Genomic DNA, 27,505 nt, shown 5'->3' on the forward strand with positions numbered 1-27,505 from the left:
GTAAGTTCATATGGTTGAAATTTAATGATTAAATTTTAATTTTATGAATTATATAATGTATGATGAGATATATTTATTGATTAATTGAGAATAAAATAACAATGCGAAAACCGAATAAATGATTAAATTGAGCGGAACATCAGATTTGAGTACTTCTGATCAGTGACAAGTGATAAGTTGTGACACCCCTAATTTGACCCTAGTCGAAAAGTGGTTTCGGGACCACAAAACCGAGTCACAAAAATAATTAATTGTTATATTTTATGCTTATTATTTATGAATAAGTATGTGTGAAAATTTCATGCTTTAAATTTTGTCATTTGGATGTGAAATAAATAAAAAGGGGGGCTTATGTGAAAAAAAAAATCTTGAAAATGTCATAGGTTAATTGGAAGTGGTTAAAAATTGCATGGTTTGAAGCATGAGGGACTTGCATGTCAAACATTCCCTTTTCTTGGTAGTGGACGGCAAGGATGGGCATGAATGACACAATTTGGCATTTTGTGCTTTGTATGTTAGTAAATAATGTTAATAATATATTTGTTTTTATTAAAGAAAATGGTTTCATAAAATAGAATAATAAAAGTTAATGAAATAAATGAATAAAACATGTTTGAGGTGAAAATAACAAGGCCATTTTCTTCTTCTTCTTGCCGTGAGTTGAGAAAGAAAATAGAAACCTTTGAGCTTAGGGCATTCGGCAAAAGAAGGCTTCAAATAAGGTAAGGTTCATGTTATTTTCTTTGAAAAGTTGTGAACTTTGGTTGGTTTTGAAGCTTGCAACAAGACCCATGTGAAAATTTTTGTGTTCATGAAGCATGTAGCAATCGGTCATGAGCTTAATGGGGTATATTTTGTATGTTTGATGATTTTGGGAGGATAATTGATTCTAGTTGAGTATGAACAAACTAAATGTGCTTGATGGCTCAAATGAGCTTGGAAAGTTGGCCAATGTTGTTTAAGTTCATGAATTAGGGCATAATTTCATTCGGCCATGGAAATTGAGCATGAAAAAAAAAAATCTGGTGGTGGATATATGAAGCTGAAAATTTAGTTTGAAGTGTGATAATTGTGTTAAAGATGAACATTAAACCTTTATGTTTTATGGTCTTGTAAGTTAGGTGTAAAACCAATGGCCTTTTTATGCTTGGCATGGAATTAGTGGTCAAATGTGTTAAACCTTAAAGCATGATTTAGTTTAACCAAGGGAGAACTTATATATTTGTAGGAGGGCATGTTTGAACGTGTATTGATAATTGATTTTGAAGGTTCGGCTTTATGCTTTGATAGTTGGTTTTGAAGTATATGATGTCTTGGTATAAATATATGTGCATTCGGTTACTTTCATAACATGCATTTAAAGTGTCCTTTGGATGCAATTGCTAATGCACTTGAGGGTATATGAGTTAATTTTCTTTATGGCAAATTTGGATAAGAAGCTAACTAATAATATGCTAAGGTAGTCATGTGGATAATCGGCTTTGTGAATATTATTAAAGGTGTAATTAGTTATATGCATAGGTCATCGGTAAAATTGACCACATAACTAGTATATGTATATAAGGCGACATGGTGATACCTAGGTAAATGTATTTGGGATGGTTTTATGAAATACCGAATGTGTGCAAATGTATCGAGGTGTTGCCTTATGTATGAGTTTCATTGAGAAGATTTACCTTGTTGTTTTTAATGATATAACAAGGTGATTAAAATAGTTTAAATTTTGTTAATTAAGCTCAAGAGCATAGAGGGGCAATTTTGGATAAAGAGAAAGTAAACGAATAGCCGTGGATATCTAGTCGTCGACCACTTCCGAGGTAAGTTTTAAGTGATTAAACATTGAGTAAAATCAATCATAATAGGACATGATGAGTTGATTTAATAAGATATGATGTGGCCATGATATGTTCTAAAAACAAATGGTAAGTTCTTAAGTGTTTGAGCTTGGAAATTTAAGTGTAATTTGAAATAATCTGCTTAGGACAGCAGCAGTAACGTGACTTTAGAAAATCACCATAAATTTATGGACTTGAATTAGAGGCTGAATAAAACATGAAATTAAAGCTTAATGAGTCTAGTTTCTTATAAAAGAAACCTGTAAGCAAAGGAATTTCCGATAATGAGATATTTAAAGTTGTGTGAGACAGTGCAGAATGACACTATAATCCTCTGTTCTGTTTTTAGAAAATCGTCATAAATTGTACAAAAATTGTTAAAAGACAAAATTTTTATGCTAGATGCCTTAGTGAGTCTAGTTTCAAATGAAATAAACTAGAACATATTTTGAATTTTTTACAATGAGAAATTTGATTCGTAGTGAAGAGTGGTCAGAATAGTCAAACAGTGAAACAGGGGAAACTTTAAGAAAAATCTGGTATTGATTGGCCAAACCAAAAATTCTGAAAATTTGTTGGATAAAATATGTATGAGTCTATTTTCAGGAAAAATTAACGGTACTTCGTTTGGAGTTTCGTAGCTCCACTTACGAATAATTTAATGACTGTTGCTCCGGAAAAACAGCTTGTGCTGAATTTGTGATTATGTTGTAAACCTTAATAAAACTATTTGAGTTGCTTATAAGCTATCGATTAAATATTGGTAATCAAAGTACCAAATCTGTATTAAGTGAAGCTATAAGCCGTAAATGACTAGTATACCTAGTCAATTTTGTTATGATGAAATTGATGTACAAGATATGTATATGTGATAAGGCCGAATGGCCAACGTGATGAATGTGAAAGTGTATGTATGTGATAAGGCCGAATGGCCAATGTGATGAATGTGAAGGTGTATGTATATGTGATAAGGCCGAATGGCCAACGTGATGAATGTGAAAGTGTATGTATGTGATAAGGCCGAATGGCCAATGTGATGAATGTGAAGGTGTATGTATATGTGATAAGGCCGAATGGCCAATGTGATGAATGTGAAAGTATATATATATGATAAGGCCGAATGGCCAATGTGATGAATGTGATGGTGTATGTATATGTGATAAGGCCGAATGGCCAATGTGATGAATGTGCAAGTGTATGTATGTGATAAGGCCGAATGGCCAATGTGATGAATGTGAAAGTATATATATATGATAAGGCCGAATGGTCAATGTGATGGAAGTGGAAGTGTATAACTGTGATAAGTCCCGAAGGACAATTGTGTCAGTACTATATCCGGGTTAAAATCCCGCAGGCTTTATGCGAGAATATTATCCTGATTAATGTCCGTAGGCTTCGTGCTCGTACTATATCTGAGCTTTAAAGACCCGACGGCTAAATGCTAGGATTCAAGTAAGACTTTGATATTGAGTATCTGCAATAAGTTACCATCAAATAAGTATTATGTATTTAAGATGTTCAGGTACGTATTACTTACTCATCGGTGGAGTGATTTCGAGGTGAATTATCAGTATCAAAGAGGTAGGTAAATGTGATTAATATTATAACTCCAAATATGAGAATGATCTAATTGGTAATGGTATGCTTGTATAATGAAGTATGTGATGAAATATTCTTATGTATTAGTGCATATTCTGCCCAAAAGCCTTATGATTTGAGTATGGGTTGGGTTCAGATAGATATGCCAGTACAAGGTAAGGATTATGTTTTGTAAGCTTACGATATGTGATAAGGAATATGTTTGGTTCTTTATGTGCCTACGGTCATTTAGTACTTGTCATGTTGAAATACTTAAAATATGGATGTGATTATGAACAAGTGGAAAGGATTATTGAAAGTTGAAAATTGATGAAGAATGTGCTTTGGAAATATTCGACCATCTAGATCACTATTGTACGAAAGTATATATATGTGAGAGTTAAGTGATGCGTTTATTGATATTATAGTTCGAGATGAAGCTCTAGATTAACTTCATCGAACAGTTGAAATGAATGACCAAAGATATTGAATGAAAACACTTTGCGACTTAAAGCTCAGGGCTAAAGAAAGGCGAATTAAATTATGTGAAATTTTGGTTAGGTATATTGGGTCAAATGAGATTTTATCTAGATTAAGTATATGTGAAAAACGTCATTGATTCAACAAAATTATCGTTTTGCTTAAAACTTACTAAGCTTACAAAAGCTTACTCTGTTCGATCATGTTTTGGTTTATAGGTTGTGGATTCTGACTACCAGTTCGGGGATCATCAGCACTTCGTCACACTATCTACCATTACGGCAACTATGTGATTAGACTTAGCTTATGGCATGTATAGGATAGACAATATAGTAGAATGATATTTTGACTATTGTATATAAGCCATATGAAAATGGCATCTTTTGAATGTTTACTTATAGAAGTTTACAAGTTAACCTTGGCTGTGTTTAGTGTTTATCCAAATGAATGATCTAAAAAAAAATAATAAAAAAGAAAAAAAAAGTTTTACTGTTCTGTCATGAGTTACAAGTCCGGTAATGCCCCTTACTTATTCCGGCGATGGTTACGGGATAGGGGTGTTACATTTTATTGGTAGCCTTAGCTACACTTATTTGATCAGTGACAAGTTACAAGTGATAAGTGGTAGCTTTAGCTACATTTATCTGATCAGTGATTAAGTGATAAATGTGATCTGTGTAAGACCGTGGTAGGACTATGGCTTCGGAAAGTGATAAGTGATCATATGCAAGACCATAGTTATACTATGGAAAAGTGGAAGTGAAGTACTCAATTTTTCGCAACCGTTCCCTAATTTGATTAAGAATGGTAAGTGACAAATGGGCCCAAAAGAATTAAAGTAAATGGATAAGTGATAGTGACTTTATACAAGGGAACTCACCAATGATTGTGATTGACAGGTGAACTTAGTAATTGTGTATATTGTATAAGTGTATGAATGTTTGGTAAGATTTGTGATTTATGCCTATGAACTTACTAAGTTTTATATGCTTATTTGAGTGTATTCAATGTCTATTGTAGATTGACGTGAAAATATACGGAGGATCGGATCAACACTAAGGATCACACTATCCAGGTTATCTCTGGTAGCTTTTATAATTTTCCTTTTTGATTTATATGGCATGTATATGGTTTGATGATTATATAAATGTTAAGACTTGTTTAATGAATATGTATTAAAGTAAAGAGTGATGAATATGTTAAATGGTATAATTATAATAGAAGAATGATTTGGTATCAAATTGGTTGAAATGGATTGGTCTTGGTTTTAAAATTGCAGGGAAGGTTGGATATTTATAAAAGGGGTTATATTGAGCTTATAAATTTTTTTTTGGAATTTTGCAAAAAATTCCCTATGGTTTCAATTTAATCTCGGTTTGGTCTCGAAGTATATTTTAGGCTTTGAAGGCCCATCTAAAAGACGTCCATCTAAAAGACGTCATGACATGTTTCAGTAAATGAATAATATTTAACTCGTAATAAAGGAAAATTAATTCGATAAACTTCGATAATGCCTCGTACCCTATTCCGACGACGAATACGGGTAAGGGGTGTTACACGAAAATCCTTGTTTGCTTTACTTGCAATGAATACTCAGTTGGCTTGGTCTGATGATGGCTCGATTATAGCAGAGTTAAAAGCAAGACCATTGTTTTTATAAAATATTTACGAAGCTCAAAAAGTTGATAATGAAATGTTAGCAAAATGAGATTAGTGTGATTCGAACTCTGATTCAGAGTTCCAAGTTGGTTCTGATGATTGTTTAAGATTCAGAGGCCGAATATGTGTTCTGAGAAATTCTGAGTTGATTCAGATAATTTTGAATGAAGCACATAGTAATCGTTTATCTATTCATCGAAAAAGTATGAAAATGTATAATGATTTGAAACAACTCTATTGGTGGCATGGTATGAAACGTGACATTTCAGAGTTCATTTCTAAATGTTTGATTTGTCAGCAAGTTAAACTGAGCATCAAGTGCCATCAGGTTTATTGCAGCCGATTATGATTCCTGAGTGGAAATGGGATAGAGTAACTATGGATTTTGTTTCGGGTTTGCCCCTATCACCAAGTAAGAAAGATGTTGTTGTTGACCGGTTAACAAAATTAGGTCATTTCATTCCTATACGAACAAATTATTCACTTGATAAGCTTGATGAGCTGTACATCTCTGAGATTGTGAGATTACATGGAGTACCTATTTCCATTGTATCGGACAGAGATCCGAGATTCACATCGAGGTTTTGGAAGAAAGTACAAGATGTGCTAGGTACAAAGCTACATTTCAGTACCGCATGTCACCTGTAGACGGATGGTCAATCCGAACTAGTTATTCAGATACTTGAGGATATGTTGAGATGTTGTATTCTTGAGTTTGAAGGTGCGTGGGAACAATACCTACCATTGATTGAATTTACGTACAACAACTATTCTCAATCAAGTATTAAAATGGCACCGTACAAAGCTTTATACGGTCGCAAATGCTGAACATCGTTGTACTGGACTAAACTTAGTGAGAATAAGATTCACGGGGTTGATCTGATTAGAGAGACTGAAAAAAAAGTGAAAGTAATTCGTGATAGTTTGAAAGCAGCGTCAGATCGTCAGAAATCATACGCAGACTTGAAACGGAAAGATATTGTGTTTCAAATCGGGGATAAAGTGTTTCTGATAGTATCTCTATTGAAGAAAATACTTCGATTTGGTCGAAAAGGCAAATTGAGTCCACAATTTATCGTGCTGTATGAAATCGTCGAGAGAATTGGTCCAGTTGCTTATCGGCTAGTATTGCCATATGGGTTAGAAAATATTCATAATGTATTTCATGTATCGATGCTTCGATGGTACCGATTTGACCCTTCACAAGTCATATACTCGACTAAGGTTGAAATTCAACCAGATTTATCGTACAGTGAAGAACCAATCCAAATTCTAGCTCGTGAGATCAAAAAGTTGAGAAACAAAAGAATAGCATTAGTGAAAGTATTATGGCATCGAAATGGGGTTAAAGAAGCTACATAAGAACCTGAGGATGCTATGAGAAAGCAATATCCAAACCTTGTAATGGCCTAAATTCAAGGTTATCGGAACAATGGTTTCGTAACCATAGATCGATTTAAAGAGAAATTTATTTCAATATTTTTGCTTGAAAATTGATATGATAGGAAAATCGTATGAAAATATTGATAGAAAAATTTTACCAATTTAGTGATTAGATAGAAAAACAAATTATTGAAGAAATTGGGTAAAAACAAGGTATCGAGACCTCTATCTCATAAAACCGAGTCAAAAATAATTTTATAAATATTTATGAAATGTTATTAATGTGGTATTAAAATTTCGTTAGGAAATTTTAATGTTTGGGTAGTCAATTAAATGAAAAGGACTAAATTGTAATAGGTGTAAAAGTTGCTAGAGTGATTAAATAGCTTAAGAGTCTAATGAGAAAGGCTTTAAAAGGCAATTAGACCCAAAATTTATTTGGGCTGGACGGCAAGGGTATGAAATCAGCAGAAAAATTGATAAATTAAGGGTAAAATTGGAATATTGTAAAATTAACTAAATAAAGCTAGGACTAAATAGGAAATATCTAGATTTCTCTTCATTTCTCTTCAATTCCAGCAGCTAAAAACGCCATAGGAGGGTTCTCTAAGCTGATATTTCATAATTTTTCACCAAGTGAGTTAATCCTTGCCTTTTCTTGTAATTTTGTGTTTCTAAGACTTTTACAACTAGGTCCTACTATTAAATTCATTAGTTTTTGATTTCATGGATGAAATTGAAAGTCACCATGGTTGAGTGCTGTAGGTTTATGATGAAATAGAATTAAATTAAAGCTTTAATTTGTTTATGAGATGATTTTATTAGGTAATTTCAATAGAAATTGATTTTTAGGACCTAATTGTGAAAATGCTTGGAATTAAAGTCTATTGCTGAAATTCTGATTCCTAAAGGTTGTAAACAAGTTTAAGCTGATAGAATAAAATATTAATTGAGAAAAATCAGCTCAATTGAGAGGCTAATTAAGTAGGGACGAAATTATCATTTGTTAAAAGCTTAGGGGAAAAATGGTAATAAACAGCTTGCACGAAAACAGTTTGGACAGCAGCAGTAGACTAACTTTGAAAAATAACCATAAATTGTATAAATCGAATTAGAAGATGAAAAAAATATGGAATTAAAGCTTATTGAGTCTAGTTTCTCATAGAAGAAATAGTGTAAGCAATGAATTTGTAAATTTTGAGATATAATGAATTTTGTGAGACAAGGCAGAATGAATTCGGGTTCCCCTGTTCTGAATTTGAAAAATCATAAAAAATTTAAGAAAAACAATTATGGGCTTAAATTTATATTTCTAGAATCCTTAATGAGTCTATTTTTAAGAAAAACAAACGAGAACAATATTTGAATTCTGTATGAAGAGATAATTAATTTTTAGTGAATAAGGGTCAGAACTGTCGACAGCAGAACAGGGGTGACTTTAAAGAATAAACTGTACTTATTGACTAAACCAAAAATTCTGAAAATTTTATGGTAAAAATATATATAAGTCTAGTTTCAGAGAAATTTAACAGATCTTAATTTGGAGTTCTGTAGCTCAAGTTATAAATAATTTAGTGACTATGACTCAAGTAGACAGCTTTGAATGAACTATAAATAATAGTTGAATTATAGAGAATGTTGCATATGAACATGAAATGTATTAAATTGATAATTAAATTTATTTATTTAGATCCGGAAGATTCAAAGCTAGATCGAGGAAAGGAAAAAGTTCGGGATTAGTAGATTTTTACTGTTTACAAACAAGTATCAAGGTAAGTTCATGTAACTTGAATTATATTCTTAAATGCTTGAAATGTATGTTTTTGATATGAATATGATTTGAATGTTCATTATATGGAAATTTATGAAACATTGATATATTTGATAAAATGGGAAGAAATCCCGTTTGAATGAAAGGAAAATTCGATGGATCTCGAAAAGGAATTGACGGTAAAAAGTATCTAGCTGGACAGTGATCCTAACTCGATATAGCCTCCGAAGAATATGTGTAAAATGGATTTAGCCCGAGCGGTAATCCGAATTAGGGTCTGAATTTATCTCGATGGTAATTTAGATCCAAGCTCATTAGAGTAATTGTCGTTGCGGGATTTAGCCTGACTGGTAATCCCGACAATACTCTATGAGTTTATATTGCGAGGATTTAGCTCGATCGGTAATCCGCCGCAAGGTTGAGGTTCATGAGTGTGCTCTCTGAAATGGAAATGTCGCACATGAATATGAATTGACGGACCCGAATTGTACAATAAATGTGTACCTCTGAAAATCCATCGAAATTTCGATAAATTCAACGGATAAATATGGAAAAATAACAAGGAAATGGAAATCATGGTATTGACGAACTCATCAATCATGGTATATATATTCTTGATACATGGAAATTATTGTACTAACTTGAATGTTGAGTTTGTGCATGTTAGGGTAATAATGCATTGAATGGATATATGAATGTTTATTATATTTTATTGAAAATATTAGGTAAGTATAATTCTTGTTACATGAGCTTACTAAGCACAAAGTGCTTACCCCATTTCTTTTTCCCTGTTTTGTAGTGTTAAGAGCTCGGAGGTCAGATTTGGTCGGAGACACATCACATTGTCAACCTCAGGATTTCGGTATATAAAGAAACTTTATTTTGGAAATCAATGGCATGTATAAGGTAACAAAGTAAATGTTAACGTGAAATGAATGTAAAGTTAGCCATTAGTATGGTTAACAAACCTGGTTTTAGATATGTGATGACGTTATCTTATAAATATGCATGAATTTATCTTGAAAATATGTTGAATTGATTTGGTTGATGTGGATTGGTCTCGATTTAATATTGCAGGAAGGTTAGATATTTATAAAGGGCTATATTGAATATAAAAAAATTTAATTCAGAACTCCAAGAATGCCTCGTACCTATTAGGCAATGAATACGGGTAGGGTATTACATTTATTGGTATTAGAGCTACGATTTAGCGGTTCTAGGACCGATGTAGCAAATACGGATTAGCTATACATGCCATTTAAATTATTATTGATAGTGTGATATCTCCTGACCATTTAAAATGTGTTTTTCTTATAGTAATGTCATCCGACCGAGCTCAATCTGAAGAAGCTGGGAGTCATGCTCCGACTTCAGTACAAAGAGAAGAAATTAGCAGTAGAAGGCCCGAGACAGAGGATCGAGGGGAGGAGGCAAAAACAGCCTTCTTTCAAATGATGAATGAATGATTTAATCAATACTTAAGAACTAACCCTGTAGTGCAGCAAGTTCAAGCTCCCCCTCCTGCTCCTCCACCGATTCTCGAGATCCCACAAGGTGCAGTCTTGAATCATCGAAAAGGAAAGCTCCAGAGATAAAATTAAAAATATGGGGTAAGAATTTCAAGCAGAGTTGATGATGATTCGAACGGCTGAATTCGTTAGAAAACACTACTCGGGTTCGGAGGAATTATCTTGTACACCGAAGAATGTCCGAAATGTGTTGTCTCATCGCTAAAAGGCATGACTTACCATTAGTGGAATACTAAAGCTTCAGCTTGTTCGAAGAAGAAATTACATGGGAATTCTTTCAGACCGAGTTCAGAAAAAAATATATCAGCCTAAGGTTTCTTGATCAGAAAAGAAAAGAATTTCTTGAGTCGAAACAGGGTAACCGATCAGTATCTGAATATGAAAGAGAATTTGTTCGATTGAGTAAATATGCTCGAGAATGGGTACAGTTAGAAGTTGAAATGTGCAAACGATTCGAAGAAGGGTTAAATGAAGACATTAAACTACTGATCGGAATTCTTGAAATTCGAGAGTTTGCTACATTGGCAGAAAGAGCTTATAAAGCAGAAGAATTGAGCAAAGGAAAGAAACAGGATGAGAGGGAAGCTCAAATTTTTAGTAAAAGACCGATGGGAAAATCCCAGTTTTCTGCTTCAAAGAAATTGAAGAAGTATCAGGATCGTTCTACTTCAGCCATTGGGTATTCGGGCAAAGAGCGAGGTTCTCAACGCATTAATCCAAGGCCTTCTACTCCATCAGTGACCAGTGTTGGCAGTGTTGGCACTTCTAAACAGAGATGCCAGTACTGTAATAAAGCTCATTTTGGTGAATGTCGATTAAAGAGCGGGGCTTGTTATCGATGTGGTTCTTTTGACCATTTCCTCAAAGATTGTCCAGAAAGGGGTGAAAAAGAAGCTGAACAGATATCGAAGTTGAGTAATCCAGTTTCGAGAGGTAGACCACCTCGACCATCCGGTAATGTCAGTGGTAGTCGAGGAGCTACAAAAGATACTGCAGGTAGGCCTGAGGCATGAGCACCTGCTAGGACATATGCCATTCATGCCGAGAAGATGCCTCAAGACCGATGTTATTCTTGGTACATTTTCTTTACTTGATATCGATATTCTTGCATTGATTGATCCCGGTTCTACGATTCATATATATGTGTTAAACTTGCAATTATTAAAAGTTTATCTGTTGAACCTCTTGAATTTGTGGTTAAAGTCTCGAACCCCCTGGGCCAGTCTGTGTTGATGGATAAAATTTGTAAAAATTGTCCAATAATGGTAAGAGGTTATTGTTTCTTGGTGATTTGATGTTCGCCATTTGATGAATTTGACGTGATATTGGGCATGGATTGGCTAACCCAAAGATGATGCGGTAATAAATTGTAGACAAAAATATATTGTGCTAAAATGTCGAATGGTGAGTTGCTCGGTTAAATCTGATCGACGGAGGGTTATCGATATGATTTCGGTAATGGCGACATGAGGTATGTCAAAAAAGGTATGATGCTTACTTGGCTTATGTACTTGACACCAAAGTATCTGAGTCAAAAATACAGGCAGTTCCAGTGGTATGTGAATTTTTCGATGTGTTTCTAGAGGAATTACCAGGATTGCCACTAGAAATAGAAGTGGAATTTTTTATAGATTTGATTCCGGGAACTACTACGATCTACATAGCTCCATATCGTATGGCTCCTACAGAATTAAAGGAGTTAAAGACACAGTTGCAAGAACTTGTTGACAGGGGTTTTGTCCGACCGAGTCATTCACCTTGGGGTGCTCCGGTTCTGTTTGTGAAAAAGAAAGATGGGTCTTTGAGATTGTGTATCGACTACCGATGACTTAATAAAGTAACCATAAAGAATAAGTACCCATTACCCCGGATTGATGATTTATTTGATCAGTTGAAAGGTGCTATTGTGTTTTCAAATATTGATCTTGATCGGGTTATTATCGATTCTGGTAAAGGAGTCCGATGTGCCAAAAATAGCCTTTAGAACCGTGCACGGGCATTATGAGTTTCTAGTTATGCCGTTTGGGCTAACTAATGCACCTGCAGTATTCATGGATTTGATGAATCGGATATTCAGACCGTACTTAGACAGATTATTCATTGATGATATTTTGGTTTATTCTCGGAATGAAGAAGAACATGCAAAACATTTGAGAATTGTGTTGCAAATTCTGCGAGAGAAGCAGTTATATGCTAAATTCAGTAAATGTGAATTTTGGCTTCGAGAAGTGGGTTTTCTTGGACACATTGTATCTGCCGAAGGCATCAAGGTAGATCCAAGTAAAATATCAGTTATTGTCAATTGGAATCCATCGAAGAATGTATCTGAAGTTAAAAGTTTCTTGGGTTTAGCTGGTTATCATCGGAGATTTGTACAGGGATTCTCTATGATAGCTTCTCCGATGACTCGATTATTGCAGAAAGATGTAAAGTTCGAGTGGACTGATAAATGTCAGCAGAGTTTCAACCGATTGAAAGATCTACTAACGAAAACACCTGTATTAGTGCAGCCTGAACCGGGTAAGGAATTTGTTATTTACAGTGATGCCTCATTAAATGGTTTAGGTTGTGTTTTGATGCAAGAAGGTAAAGTAATAGCCTATGCTTCAAGACAACTTAAACTACATGAAAGAAATTACCCAGTACATGATCTTGAATTAGCTGCTATTGTATTTGCACTGAAGATATGGCGGCGTTACTTGTACGGTGAGAAATGTCATATTTATACTGATCATAAAAGCTTGAAATATTTGATGACACAGAAAGATTTGAATTTGAGATAGCGCAGGTGGCTTGAATTGATAAAGGACTATGATTTGATTATTGATTACCATCTGGGTAAGGCTAATGTTGTAGCTGATGCTTTGAGCCGGAAATCTCTGTTTGCTTTACGGGCTATGAATACCCGGTTATCATTGACCGATGATGGTTCAATCCTAGCAGAATTAAGAGCTAAATCGACATTTTTACAGCAAATATATGAAGCTCAGAAGAATGATGAGAAGTTACAAGTTAAACGGTCACAGTGTGAGTTAGGTAATGATTCTGAATTTCAGATTGGTTCTGATGGTTGTTTATTATTCAGAGGTAGGGTATGTGTACCTCAGAATTCAGAGCTCATACAGAAGATTCTACGAGAGGCTCACAGCGGTACTATGTCTGTACATCTGGGGAGTAATAAAATGTATAATGATCTGAAAAAGATGTACTTGTGGTCGGGAATGAAACGTGATATCTCTGAGTTTGTATCAAGGTGTTTAATATGTCAACAAGTTAAAGTTGAACATCGGTACCTTGGGTTACTTCACCAACCATCGTATTCTGGAATGGAAATTGGAAAGAATCACTATGGATTTTGTATCGAGGTTACCTTTGTCTCCGAGGAAAAAAGATGCTATTTGGGTGATTGTTGACCGATTAACAAAGTCAGCTCACTTTATTCCGGTACGTATAGATTATTCTTTAGATAAACTAGCTGAACTGTACATATCTGAGATTGTCAGGCTACATGGAGTGCCTGTCTCCATTATATCAGATAGAGATCCCCGATTTACGTCTCGTTTCTGGGACAAATTGCAAGAAGCCTTGGGTACTCAGTTGTATTTCAGTACTGCATTTCATCCTCAGACAGATGGTCAATCTGAGTGTGTAATTCAAGTATTGGAACATATGCTCCGATGTTGTATATTAGAGTTTGAAGGTAATTGGGAGAGCTATGTACCTTTGATTGAATTTGCTTACAATAACAGTTATCAGTCTAGTATTAAAATGGCTCCGTATGAAGCTTTGTATGGTAGAAAATGTAGAACACCGTTATATTGGACAGAACTCAGTGAAAGAAAGATACATGGGGTTGATTTGATCCGGGAAACAGAAGAAAAAGTAAAGGTTATTCGAGATAGTCTAAAAGCAGCTTCCGATCGTCAAAAATTATATGCCGACCTTAAACGAAAAGAGATTGAATTTCAAGTTGGTGACAAGGTATTCCTGAAAGTGTCTCCTTGGAAGAAAGTCCTCCGATTCGATTGAAAGGGTAAACTGAGTCCAAGATTTATCGGGCCATATGAAATCATAGAAAGAATTGGACCGGTCGCTTATCGATTGGCATTACCACCGGAACTTGATAGAATCCATAGTGTTTTTCATGTATCTATGTTACGACGATATCGATCAGATCCTTCACAAGTTATTTCTCCGACAGAAGTAGAGATTCAACCGGATATGATTTACAGTGAAGAACCGGTCAAGATATTGGCACGGGAGACAAAAGAGCTTAGAAATAAAAAGATAAATTTGGTGAAAGTATTGTGGCAAAAACACGGGATTGAGGAAGCGACATGGGAACCGGAGAAGGCAATGAGGAAACAATACCCAAACCTCTTTATTGGTAAGATTTTCGAGGACGAAAATCCTTAAAGGGGGGGAGAGTTGTAATGGCCTAAATTCAAGGTTATCGGAACAATGGTTTCGTAACCATAGATCGATTTAAAGAGAAATTTATTTCAATATTTTTGCTTGAAAATTGATATGATAGGAAAATCGTATGAAAATATTGATAGAAAAATTTTACCAATTTAGTGATTAGATAGAAAAATAAATTATTGAAGAAATTGGGTAAAAATAAGGTATCGAGACCTATATCTCGTAAAACCGAGTCAAAAATAATTTTATAAATATTTATGAAATGTTATTAATGTGGTATTAAAATTTCGTTAGGAAATTTTAATGTTTGGGTAGTCAATTAAATGAAAAAGACTAAATTGTAATAGGTGTAAAAGTTGCTAGAGTGATTAAATAGCTTAAGAGTCTAATGAGAAAGGATTTAAAAGGCAATTAGACCCAAAAGTTATTTGGGCTGGACGGCAAGGGTATGAAATCAGCAGAAAAATTGATAAATTAAGGGTAAAATTGGAATATTGTAAAATTAACTAAATAAAGCTAGGACTAAATAGGAAATATCTAGATTTCTCTTCATTTCTCTTCAATTCCAGCAGCTAAAAACGCCATAGGAGGGTTCTATAAGCTGATATTTCATAATTTTTGCACCAAGTGAGTTGATCCTTGCCTTTTTCTTGTAATTTTTGTGTTTCTAAGACTTTTACAACTAGGTCCTACTATTAAATTCATTAGTTTTTGATTTCATGGATGAAATTGAAAGTCACCATGGTTGAGTGCTGTAAGTTTATGGTGAAATAGAATTAAATTAAAGCTTTAATTTGTTTATGAGATGATTTTATTAGGTAATTTCAATAGAAATTGATTTTTAGGACCTAATTGTGAAAATGCTTGGAATTAAAGTCTATTGCTGAAATTCTGATTCCTAAAGGTTGTAAACTAGTTTAAGGTAATAGAATAAAATGTTAATTGAGAAAAATCAGCTCAATTAAGAGGCTAATTGAGTAGGGACGAAATTATCATTTATTAAAAGCTTAGGGGAAAAATGGTAATAAACAGCTTGCACAAAAACAGTTTGGACAGCAGCAGTAGACTAACTTTGAAAAATAACCATAAATTGTAGAAATCGAATTAGAAGATGAAAAAAATATTGAATTAAAGCTTATTGAGTCTAGTTTCTCATAGAATAAATAGTGTAAGCATTGGATTTGTAAATTTTGAGATATAATGAATTTTGTGAGACAAGGCAGAATGAATTCGGGTTCCCCTGTTCTGACTTTGAAAAATCATAAAAATTAAAAAAAAAAATTATGGGCTTAAATTTATATGTCTAGAATCCTTATTGAGTCTATTTTTAAGAGAAACAAACAAAAACATTATTGGAATTCTGTATGAAGAGATAATTAATTTTTAGTGAAGAAGGGTCAGAACTGTCGACAGCAGAATAGGGGTGACTTTAAAGAATAAAATGTAATTATTGGCTAAACAAAAAATTATAAAAATTTTATGGTAAAAATATATATAGTCTAGTTTCAGGGAAAATTAACAGATATTAATTTGGAGTTCCGTAGCTCAAGTTATAAATAATTTAGTGACTATGACTCAAGTAGACAGCTTTGAATGAACTATAAATAATAGTTGAATTATAGAGAATGTTGCATATGAACATGAAATGTATTAAATTGATAATTAAATTTATTTATTTAGATCCGGAAGATTCAAAGCTAGATCGAGGAAAGGAAAAAGTTCGGGATTAGTAGATTTTTCTGTTTACCAACAAGTATCAAGGTAAGTTCATGTAACTTGAATTATATTCTTAAATGCTTGAAATGTATGTTTTGATATGAATATGATTTGAATGTTCATTATATGGAAATTTATGAAACATTGATATATTTGATAAAATGGGAAGAAATCCGTTTGAATGAAAGGAAAATTCGATGGATCTCTGAAAAGGAATTGACGGTAAAAGGATCTAGCTCGGACAGTGATCCTAACTCGATATAGCCCTCCCGAAGAATATGTGTAAAATGGATTTAGCCCAGACGGGTAATCCGAATTAGGGTCTGAATTTATCCTGGACTGGTAATTCATATCCAAGCTCATTAGAGTAATTGTCGTTGCAGGGAATTTAGCCTGGATTGGTAATCCCGACAATACTCTATGAGTTTATATTGCAGGGGATTTAGCCTGGACTGGTAATCCCGCTGCAAGGTTGAGGTTCGCGGGAGTGTGCTCTCTGAAATGGAAATGTGCGCACATGAATATGAATTGACGGACCCGGAATTGTACAATAAATGTGTACCTCTGAAAATCCATCGAAATTTCGATAAATTCAACGGGATAAATATGGAAAAATAACAAGGAAATGGAAATCATGGTATTGACGAGCTCATCAATCATGGTATATATATTATTGATACATGGAAATCATTGTACTAACTTGAATGTTGAGTTTGTGCATGTTAGGGTAATAATGCATTGAATGGATATATGAATGTTTATTATATTGTATTGAAAATATTAGGTAAGTATAATTCTTGTTACACGAGCTTACTAAGCACAAAGTGCTTACCCCATTTCCTTTTTCCCTGTTTTGTAGTGTTAAGAGCTCGGAGGTCGGATTTGGTCGGAGACACATCACACTGTCAACCTCAGGATTTCGGTATATAAAGAAATTTTATTTTGGAAATCAATGGCATGTATAAGCTAACAAAGTAAATGTTAACATGAAATGAATGTAAAGTTAGCCATTAGTATGGTTAACAAACCTGGTTTTAGATATGTGATGACGTTATCTTATAAATATGCATGAATTTATCTTGAAAATATGTTGAATTGATTTGGTTGATGTGGATTGGTCTCGATTTAATATTGCAGGGAAGGTTAGATATTTATAAAGGGGCTATATTGAATATAAAAAAAAATTTAATTCGTAAACTCCAGTAATGCCTCGTATCCTATTCCGACAATGAATATGGGTAGGGGTATTACAAACCTATTCGTTGGTAAGATTTTCGAGGACGAAAGGGGGGAGAGTTGTAACAGCCCGATTTAGACCTTAGTCAGAACAGTGGTTTCGGGACCACAAATCTGAGTCAGAAAAATATTCTAATATTATTTTCCGTGCTTATAGTATATGAATTGATATGTGTAAAAATTCCGTGAATTAATTTTATCGTTTGAGTGTCCAATTTGACAAAAGGACTTAATCGCGTAAAATGAAAAGTGGCATGCTATATGTTAAATGTGCCTATTTGTTAAGGCTTATTAAATGTGAGGTCCTTATGTTGTAAATGGACCCTTGGATTAATGCATGGACAAAGTTAGACATGAGTTAGTGGATTATTAGTGTTATAATAAAGGGTAAAATTGGTAATTAATAAATCTGTTATTATAATTAAAACAAAAGCTAAAATTTAGCTCATTTTTTTCTTCTTAACCAAAAATACGAAATAAAAAGAAAGAAAAAGACTAATCTAGGGTTTGGCACTCATTTTGCTCAATTAAGTTATGAATTTTGTTTGGTTTTTGATTATTTTTATGTTTTTGAGATCGTTGCTTTGAGTACTAGCTAGCTCGTACCCTAATTTCTGAATTTGTTGATGATTTTGAAAGTTTCCATTGATGAATGCTTGAGTTTTTGAATGTTTGATGATGAATAATAAAAGCTTGGTGCTTGATATACATGTTTTGTAAAGTGATTTTGAGTAAAAATGCATATTAGGGATTAATTTGTGAAAATGTGGGGTTAAATGTGTGAATAAATGAAATTTTTGGGCTGATAGGGACCTTAGGAACATTCAACTAAGGCATGGTTTTGATGAAATTTTGTATATTTGGTGTTTTGTGTATTTAGGACTAAAATGTCAAAATGTGTAACTTTAGAGATTAAAGTGTAAAAATGCACAAATATGTGTTTTTGGATGAAATTGAATGAATTGGTGATTATATGGGTTAATTCTGAATACATATAGATCAAAAAAGGAAGAATTCAAATTTAGATCGAGGAAAATTGAAGGTTATAGAGTAATCGATCCAATTCATCCATTCCGAGTACGAGGTAAGTTCGTACGTGATAGATGAAGTTACAATTATATTTTTAATGCTTTAATAGTGCATAAATTGTATATTGGTGACTATGACCATTACGACGACAAATCTATGATGTTTGGCACTTAGTGTGCGTATCGTGATAGCTTCGGCTATATATAGCACTTAGTGTGCGAATTGAAATAGCTTTGGTTTTATGTGGCACTAAGTGTGCGATACCGAGATAGATTCGATTCAATGTGATGGCACTAAGTGTGCGATATCGTTATAGCTTTGGCTAAACATTTATGCACTAAGTGTGCGAGTTCTTAAGCATTGAAAGATATCTGAACGATTTAACATATTGAATAAAAAGGTGAGGATAAAATAAGTAAATACGAGAAAGTACAGGTACGCACAATACCTATGTGGTAGTTGATACTATGTGTATGAAACATGATGAAATGGTATATACATGAATGATAAATGGTTATGGATTAGAATTGAATGAAGAGATGAGAACTGTTAAGTGTTTATTAGTTGATGATTTAGATAATATGAACTGTTGAGTATTTTTGGTACGAACTTACTAAGCTATGAAGCTTATTGTGTGTTATTTGTCTATGTTTTTTTTTTTAGATTATTGAAGCTAGTGCGAACTCGGGGATCATCGAGAATACGTCATCACACTATCGATTATGTTGTTCGTATTTTTGGTAACCTTGTATATATGGTATATGGCATGTATGAGCTAGTGATATTTTGGTATATTTTGAGTCATGATGCTAGCCATGAGATTTGGCTTGTAAATTTGGTAAGTTATATGATGTATATAATGCTTATGTGATGGATTAGTTATGGGATTTGGAAATGGTAAGTTTTATGGCATATTATAGATGTTAAGATGATGATGAAATGCATTTAGAAGTTATGCAATCTAAATGATTTTAGTATATTGAAATGACATGTTTTGGTTATGGAATTGAGTAATTGAGATGGTTATGTATAGATGAGATGGTATGTACACATATTGGTTGGTTTTTAGTTGTTTATAAATGTCTTGAAATGGTACTATTTAGGTTGATTGATATGCATGAGAAAATGGTGGTAAAATTGGATTTTCAAATGGCCTATTTTTGTCCACACGGGCATGTGTCTCAGCCATGTGCGACACACGGTTATGTTACACTGCCGTGTGACCCCTAGTGTAGTCCTACAATTTAAAGTCAGTCTCGAGCATGGCTTAGACACATGGGCGTGTCTGGTGGCCATGTGAGGCACAAAGCCTTGGCACATGGGCGTGTGTCGCCATTTCGAAGGGTACATAGCCTAGACACACGGGAGTGTGGTTAGCAATGTGACCTAAGTCAGTTTTGACCACAGCCAAGGCACACGAGCATATCTCCGGCCGTGTGGTACAAGTCAGTATGTATGCCTTGTTTTCACACGGACTGCTCCACGAGCGTGTCGGGTGGCTGTGTGAGGCACACGGTCTGTTCACACGAGTGTGTGACCTATGATTTCATGAAATTTTCAAAGTGTTTGGAAATTTTTATATGTGATCGGTTGAGTCCCGAACCACTCTTAAGCATGTTTTAAGGTCTTGTAGGGCCTTGTAAGGGACATCGTGAATGAATTTTTTTTATGATGCTATAAAAGTATGTGAATGAGATGTATTGTCCAGTAATGCCTTGTAATCCTATTCCAACGTCGGATATGGGTTAGGGGTGTTACAAACGTGGTGATTCTGGTATCTAGATTTCCCTAATTTTGGTGTAAGGAATTGACTTTGGCAACAGTATAAATGATGGAAGCACAAACTCAAATTGTATGATGGATTTCTTTCTCAGGTAAGTTGATTAAAGTCAATGCATTCAATCAAGATGTCTTTGTTTCTTTGAGCTAATGCGATTGTAAAGGCCTTTGATTAGCATGATAAGAGAATTTTGAAAGTTATTTGATAATAAAGTGCAAGTTTATGTTCATTAAGTTAAATATATGATTAATGATTGTTTAAATTGCATTCTATTTGCATGTGAACTTACTAAGCTATGAAACTTACCCCCTTTCTTTCCCACCTCTTATAGGTTTATTCAACTAGCTCGAGTTGGAGATCATCGGAGATTCTATCACACTATCAAGCTATCATTTGGGGTATAAGTGAATGTAAGTATGTTAAGTCTATGGCATGTATAGGGACTTAGTCATTTTGTGTATGTGTCATTATGATATGGCCAAATGTATTGGCTTGTAATGAATAAGGATTTGATTTCGTATCTAGCCATATAAATTGGCTTATATTGGCTAATGGGTTGCAAGTATATTAATTAATCATATGCCTATACCAATTTCATTGTGTGATGTGGTTTATAATGAAATGTTAGTGAAAGTTAGTACAAGGAAATCATGAAAGAGTAAAATTAGCATTAAAACAGTTTTAGACAGCAGCAGTAGTACAAATTTTAAGAAAATCACCAAAAATTGTGAAAACCGAATTAGAGGTTGAATAAAATATGAAATTAAAGCCTATTTAGTCTAGTTTTACATAGAAGAAATGGTGTAAACAAAAGAATTTCATTTTATGAGATATTTGAATTTTTGTGAGACAAGGTCAGAATGATTTCGGGTTCCCCTGTTCTGACTTTGGAAAATCATTAAAAATTGTAAAAAAATACTTAGGGATTCAAATTTATATTTTTAAATTCTTAATGAGTCTATTTTCAGTGGAAATAGAAACAAATTGGAACATCATCTGAATCCCGTACTAAGAGATAATTAATTTTTAGTGAAGAAAGGTTGTAACTGTAAAACAACAAAACAAGGATGAATTTGAAGAATTAACTGTACTTAATGGCTAAACCATAAATTTTGAAAATTTTATGGTAGGATGATATTTGAGTCTAGATTCGGAAAAATCAAATGGATCTTAATTTAGATTTCTGTAGTTCAAGATATAAATAATGTAGTGACTATGACTCAAGTAGACAGTTTTGTTATGAACAGTAAATAATTGTTTTGATATTTTTTAAGCCTTGATTATGGTTGTGTTGGTAGCTTAATTGTGCCATGTTAAGTGCCATTGAAAGTGTGTATATGAGTGTGCAAATGAGGGTGGCAAATGGCTTGGTAAATATCCATTTCCTTGGCCACACGGGCAGAGACACGGCTGTGTGTCTCAGCTGTGTGAAGTATACGGTCTCGAGACACGGGCGTGTAACTTGGTCGTGTGACCCCAAATTGTACATGATGTCATAAACAGAGAGTTACATGGGCTAAGGACATGGGCGTGTGTGACCACATGGCCTAGCCACATTGGCTTGTCCCAAGCCACACGGTGTGTGGCCCTTGTTTTGATAAAAAATTTTCTGAGTTTTTCAAAGTTCTTGGTTTAGTCCCGAACCACCTCCAATGTATGTTTTTAGCTCGTAAGCCTGTAATAGGGACGATATGCATCTACATGAATGGTTTTAAATTGAATGAAATTTTATGGCCTGGTTTTGTATGATTGGTTATGTTTAAGTCCGGTAATACCTCGTACCCTATCCCGACGTCAGACACAGGTAAGGGGTGTTACACGGAAAGTCCCAGAAAACTTATAACTTTAAACACATTTTTTGGTGGTTTCTGATTGACAATAGTTGAAATTTTACTAGGATCTACTCGAATACCTTCTGTAGATACAATATGTCCAAGAAAACCAACTTCCCATAACCAAAACCAACTTCCCGTAACCAAAATTCACATTTACTAAATTTAGCATACAATTGTTTTCCACGTAATGTTTGCAGCACAATTCTCAAATGATCTACATGTTCATTTTCATCTCGGGAGTAAACCAAAATATCATCTATAAATACCACCACAGACCTGTCTAAATATGATCTGAAAATTCTGTTCATCAAATCCATAAACACTGCACGTGCATTTGTCAAACTGAACGACATCACAAGAAACTTAGAGTGTCCATACCTGGTTCTGAAAGCTATTTTTAGAACATCTGGTTCCTTCACCCGTAGCTGATAATAGCCAGAATGGAGATCAATCTTTGAAAATACAGTGACATCTTTCAACTGGTCAAATAGATCATCAATTCGAGGCAGTGGAAACTTGTTTTTTATTGTAACCTTGTTGAGTTGTCTGTAATCAATGTACAGCCTCAACGATCCATCTTTCTTCTGTACAAACAAAACCATTGCACCCCAAGGTGAGAAACTGGGTCAAGCAAAGCCTCTATCAATCAACTCTTGCAACTGTGCCTTGAACTCCTTTAATTCGGTAGGAGCCATTCTGTAAGGTGCTATGGATATGAGTGCTGTCCCTGAAACAAGATCTATAGAGGATTCCACTTCTCTAATCTGTGGTAAACTAGGTAATTCTTCTAAAAATACATCAAGAAATTCACATACTACCGGAACTGACTGAATCTTCGACTCAGATACTTCAGTGTCCAACACATATGCAAGATAAGCTTGATAATCCTTTCTGACATATTTTTGTGCTGATATTACTGAAATCACATTAAATAATCAATCTAATTTATCATATTCAACATGGAGTAACTCAGAACTCTGACATTTCAACACAATGTATTTCTGCTTAAATTCACCACTGCGTCATGTTGGGTTAACTATTCCATTCCCAAAATTACATCAAATTTATCAAATGACAATAACATCAAATTAGTCGAAAAGCAATAACTTTTTACATCAACAGATAGTTTTTATAGACTTTTTCCACCATAACATACTGGCCTAGAGGGTTTGAAACTTTAACCACAAATTTAGTAAATTCAACAGGTAAATTTTTAACAGACACTAAATTTTTGCATATGTATGAATATGTGGAACCAGGATCAATCAAAGCAGTAATATCAGTATCAAGTAGAGAAAATGTACCAGTAATAACGTCTAGTGCAGAAGCATCTTCTCTAGCACGAATAGCATATGTCCTTACCAATGCTCATGCCTCAGATTTGAATGTTGTATCCCTTGTAGTACCTCGACTACCACTGACATTGCCAGGGTGACGGGGTGGTCTGCCTCTCGAAATAGGATTACTCAGCTTTGGAGTATATTCAATATCTCTTTCAACCTTTTCTGGACAATCTTTAAGAAAATGATCAAGAGAACCACGTTTATAACATGCTCCAATTTTCGATCGACATTCCCAAAAATGATACTTATTACAATGTTTACACTTTGGTTTGGGATTATCGACACTTCCAACACTCGTTACAGATGGGGACGAAGATCTAGGGTTAGTGCGTTGAGAACCTCGCTCTTTTCCCAAATATCCCACTGATGTTGTAAAATGATCATAACACTTCTTTGATTTCTTAGAAGCAGATGATTGCAACTTACTCATAATTCTTTTACTAGAAACCTGAGCCTCTCTTTCAGCTTTTTTCTTTTCTTTACTGAATTCCTCAGCTTTGTGTGCTCGATCAGCCAGTATCACAAATTCCCTTAATTCAAAAATTTCGATCAATAACTTAATATATTCATTTAACCCTTCTTCAAATCGTTTACACATATCAGCTTCAGTTGGAACCCATTCTCTGGTATACTTGCTCAATCGAACAAATTCTCGCTCATACTCATACATAGTCATACTTCCTTGTTTAAGCTCTAAAAATTCTTTATTTTTCTGATCCAGAAATCTCTGACTAACATACTTCTTTCTGAATTCAGTCTGGAAAAATTTCCATTTAATGTTTTCTCTTGGTACAACAGAAGTTGTAGTATTCCACCAATGATAAGCTGTGTCTTTCAGTAAAAATACTACACATTTCAAACATTCAGCTGGTGTGTAAGATAATTCATCTAAAACTCGGATGGTATTTTCCAACCAAAACTTAGCCCTTTCTAGATCATCATCCGCTGTAGCTCTAAATTCCTCTACCCCATACTTACGGATTTTATCTACCGGAGGCTTACCAAATCTAATGGGTTCAGTACCCTGTGGCATCTCAGGAACCGATTAAGGAGCAGGTGGGGGAGATTGTTGTATAGCAGGATTTGTTCTCAAATACTTAGTGAACCATTCATTCATCATTTGAAAGAAAGCTTTTTTTGCCTTCTCACTTCGACCGTCAGATACGGGCCTTCTACTACTAGATGCAGCTCTTTGAACTGAAGGTGAAGCATTGCTCTCAACTTCCTCAGATTTAGCTCTAGCTTGGTTGGATGACATTACTATATAAAAACACATTTAAAATGGTTAGAAGATATCACACTATCACACATTATATAATAGCATGTATAACTAAACTCATACTTACTACGTTCTGTCTGAGAATCGACTAAACTATAGCTCTGATACCAATAAATGTAACACCCCTAACCCGTGTCCGTTGCTAAAACAAGGTTATGGAGCATTACTAGAGTGTTCAGAATATTTATAGATAATTCATGTTAATTACTATTCATTTTCTGAGATTATTCATAACGTCCCTTAAATGGACCATTGTGGCCCAATATGAGTATTAAAATTGAGGTGGGACTAAATTGGAAACTCAAAGAATTTTTTGTGAAATTTCAAAATTTTTCTTAAATGAAGGGCATACACACCTGTATGGTCAAGGGACACGCTCGTGTGACCTTAAGACACGCCCATGTTGCAGGCCATCTTCGACCCCGTGTAACTATCTAACTTGTGGCACACGACCAATCACACGCCTGTGTGCTAGGCTATGTGGTAAATTTAATTTTCCAAAATTAAGTGCAGGTTTCACATGGCCGAGAAACACACTCGTGTTCTGGGTCGTGTAGCACACACGGCTAAGACACACGCCTGTGTTTTTGCCTGTATGCTCAATTTTTAGCATTCGATTTTTCAAATTTAAAATATAGGGAACACATGGCCTAACTACATGCCCATGTACCAGACCGTGTGTGACACATGGTCAAGACATACGCCCGCATGGACAAAATAAAGCCATTTCCTAGTTTTATTTCTCACCCAAACTTTGCCAATAACCTACACCAAAATTTACATTCATATACCAACCAATCCAAGCATTATAACCAAGAAAATTTTAACACCTAACATGGTATATCATTAAATGCATACATATTTATAATTTTATCTTTAACAAGTATGTTCATCTAGCATAACTCAATATATCCATAATATACACTCATGATATTGCCATAGAATAACCTTAATAGATATACCAAAACATAACCATCACTAGCCATTCCAATGACTAGATTACAAACAACATTTATAAGCCAACAATGGCCAAGTTACCTATACATGCCATTATACCAAAATGAGTTTACTATTTATACCAAAACATGCTAGTGGATAGTGTGACAGTGCTCCAACCGACCTCCAACCTTCGCGAGCTTTCGAGCACTATAAAACAGAAAAATTAAAGCCTAGTAAGCATTATATGCTTACTAAGTTCGTATAATAGGAATTAAACTTACCAATCTCTTTTATTAAATTTAAGCATACTATAACATGTTTTCCATCAACTTGGAAAATTATCTAAACGCGTGCCTTCAAACAAACAAGTTAGTTACATAAGTCTTATGTATATCAAATAAGTATAGATGAGCTCATCATGAAACACTTCATCAAGAAATTCAGAATCATTCAAGACATAAATCTATTAATTTTATCATTTCCTTATGTCAAGAATTTTGTTCGTTGAAATATTGAATTATGGATGGATACTCAAATATTACACTCGAGGTGTACATATCCATAAACTGTCAATTCTTAATCTGGGGTACCTATTAGGGCACATATTCAGGGAGCACACTCTCAAGCCACATGTCAGGATGCTCAAACGAGCCATGTAATCATGTAACAGGACACGTATCTAGGCAGAAGAGTTTTTTAGTCAGGGCGCTCATAGAGCTAATCAGATATCTCCGAAGAGATAAGATCAGAGAGCACCAGATAAGGTAGCAGAAAGTTCAAGTGAGCTTAATAGGACGTTAATAAAGAGCTGTGTTTGTGTCTGCATTAAATGCAGGACCACAATCGATCGCATGTTAGGATGCTCACAAAGAGCTGCTATATTGCACAACACATGCTAAATCAGTACCGATCATGATGCTCACATAAACTATTTATCAGAATCCTTGAGAGGGCTATATCAGGATTACTCGTTTGAGCTAAATCTTGTCTGCAACATATGCAAGATCACTTTCAACGTGGGAAAATCTCATTTATCCATCGAAATTCAATATTAAAATAGAATGTAACATTTTTGGGACTTATTTCAGGAATATGTATATTTCATGCATTTATAATATTCTATTAATTCATACAAGCACATATCATATTCAATTCAAATACAACATTCAATTCAAACATAATAACATGTATAAGTAAGTTACATGAACTTACCTCGATAATAGTTCGTATAAGAAAATCTACTAATTCGAAACTTTCTCTTTTCCTCTATCTAGCTTCGAATTTGAATTATTCGAATCTATATAAATGAATTTAATCATCAATTTATCACATTTCATATTCAATTGGACTTAATTTACATCATAGGCAAAATTAACATTTTGCCCCTAAACTTTTCATAAATTCCAATTTCATCCCTAGACTCGGAAAATGAAATTCATGCAATTTATTCCTTATTCCAAGCCTAACCAAAATTTTAGTATAAAATTTACGGCACATGTATTCTATAAAATTTAGAATTTTCCTTCAAATTTCACAACTTTACAATTTAGTCCCTAAATCACAATTTCATTAAAATTCACTTTGTAAAAGTTGTTTATCTATCAGCAACCTTTCATTTTCTACCATAAATTTCAAATTTTTAGCATATTCATCCATGGAAAATTTTTTATACTTTGATAACTTTTCAAATT

The 27,505-nt window shown here is 34.1% G+C and overlaps 1 long non-coding RNA gene across 1 annotated transcript; it reads left to right on the forward strand.

Moving 5' to 3' along the window:
* The first annotated feature begins 609 nt into the window (after window positions 1-609).
* LOC128292991 (uncharacterized) lies at window positions 610-4,309 on the forward strand. Its single transcript, XR_008283000.1, has 3 exons — window positions 610-722; window positions 1,736-1,817; window positions 4,112-4,309. It is a non-coding gene; the product is annotated as an uncharacterized LOC128292991 (long non-coding RNA).
* The last annotated feature ends 23,196 nt before the right edge of the window (window positions 4,310-27,505 follow it).

Source organism: Gossypium arboreum, chromosome 5 (assembly GCF_025698485.1).
Source record: "Gossypium arboreum isolate Shixiya-1 chromosome 5, ASM2569848v2, whole genome shotgun sequence".
Lineage (NCBI taxonomy): Eukaryota > Viridiplantae > Streptophyta > Magnoliopsida > Malvales > Malvaceae > Gossypium > Gossypium arboreum.